We start from the raw sequence: 1,579 nt of genomic DNA, 5'->3' as shown, positions 1-1,579 counted from the left end.
ACAATTACTAGCCTTCACTACATAAATACAGCATTAAGGAATTAGCTAAGAACTGAATAGACAGCAATTTATAAACTGACTGCATGATCTGCTTTCCTCTCATCATGACTAAATCCTTGTGAAGCTGTGAATCCTGCGCTGTCCTGAAATTCATTGCCTGAATGCTCCTTTGGTTGGAAAAGGGGAGAAAAGTTCCCCCCACCTCCCCTCAAACACGCCTCCTCAATTATCTCCCTGTAAGCTGCCCGGTCTGACTGTAAATTAAAGGAAAATCCTAAAAAGGAAAAAAAAAAATCAACAACAAAAAAAGAAAAAGGATCCTACTTACTTCAGTCTTCTGTTTATATAAAACGATCCTTTGGTTGGGCTTATAGACCCATCAAGCGGCTTTGATTTGTTTCCTTCCGGATAACCTCGTTGGATGCGGATTAAACTGAGAGATGCTCAGTATTTATTGGGGGAGAGAGAGAGAAAGTGTGTGAGTGTGTTTGAGAGGGAGGAGAGGAATTTTAGCAACCAATGGAAATGAGAGTGAAATTTGATTTGCAGAGGTGAAAGGATAGAAACATGTGGCTGCAACACAACTAAAGCAACGAGAAATTGGATAACAGCGAATGTTAGGAAGAAAATCTATAAATCTTTTATCTCCTTTGACCAAAATTCATCCATTTGCAAACTACCACAACTTGAAAAGCACTTACTCCAGTCATTATATTTTATGTGATAGAAGTTGTTTCTTTTTTTGGGTGGCGCAGTTGGTAGAGCTGTTGCCTTGCAGCAAGAATGTTCTGGGTTCGATTCCTGGCCCCAGTCTTTCTGCATGGAGTTTGCATGTTCTCCCTGTGCATGTGTGTCCCACAGTCCAAAAACAAGACTGTCAGGTTAATTGGCCTCTCCAAAATTGCCCGTAGGTGTGAGTGTGTGTGTGCATGTTTGTCCTGTGTCTCTGTGTTGCCCTGCGACAGACTGGCGACCTGTCCAGGATGTACCCTGCCTCTCGCCTGGAATGTTAGCTGGAGATAGGCATCAACACCCCTCCCGACCCCACTAAGGGACAAAGAAAATGGATGAAGTTGTTTCTTTGTGTGAAATGAGAACAGGGCACACAAAAAGAACACCTGTAGTTTGAGATAAAAAAGAAGCTTAAAGTAAAAGTTTTCATCAGTTAAAATTAAAACATAATTTATAGCAAGACAAAGTTGACAGGGATAGCATACATGGAGTCAGTCTTCTCTCAGACTGACTCACACAGAAATACAAATTTTAAAAAGTGTTGGCCTTATTACAAGAGCCAAGAGGGATACCTTTCTACATGGAGGTAACAAGAAGAAAGGCCACTGAGCTTAGCACATTTTAAAGGTCTTTATCCTTTTTAACTTTGCCTTTTTGGCTATAGAAAATGACTATTATAATTTTGATCTGTTAGTTCATTAAGCTATTAGAGAAGTAAGTTGCTACAGTGACATTTCATCTACAGTTACTGCCAACTAATCAGAAAACAAAACAAAAACTTTCACCTCCTTCTTGACTCTTTTGTCTACAATTTATCTTACAGATCCAAACTGAAGTTTGAGGTCAA

The 1,579-nt window shown here is 39.8% G+C and overlaps 1 protein-coding gene across 1 annotated transcript in view; it reads right to left on the bottom strand.

Moving 5' to 3' along the window:
- LOC103152668 (homeobox protein OTX2-like) overlaps positions 1-436 on the bottom strand; it is a 6,309-nt gene extending 5,873 nt beyond the window's left edge. Inside the window, exon 1 of the mRNA XM_007573234.2 lies at positions 329-436. The gene's annotated coding sequence lies outside the window, so the exon portion shown is untranslated. The remainder of the gene's footprint in view (positions 1-328) is intronic.
- Between the last annotated feature and the right edge of the window lie 1,143 nt (positions 437-1,579).

This window comes from Poecilia formosa, unplaced genomic scaffold (assembly GCF_000485575.1).
Source record: "Poecilia formosa unplaced genomic scaffold, Poecilia_formosa-5.1.2 Scaffold321, whole genome shotgun sequence".
Classification (NCBI taxonomy): domain Eukaryota; kingdom Metazoa; phylum Chordata; class Actinopteri; order Cyprinodontiformes; family Poeciliidae; genus Poecilia; species Poecilia formosa.
The sequence above is the reverse complement of the archived record's forward strand: the minus strand, read 5'-3'. Positions and strand labels throughout refer to the sequence as shown.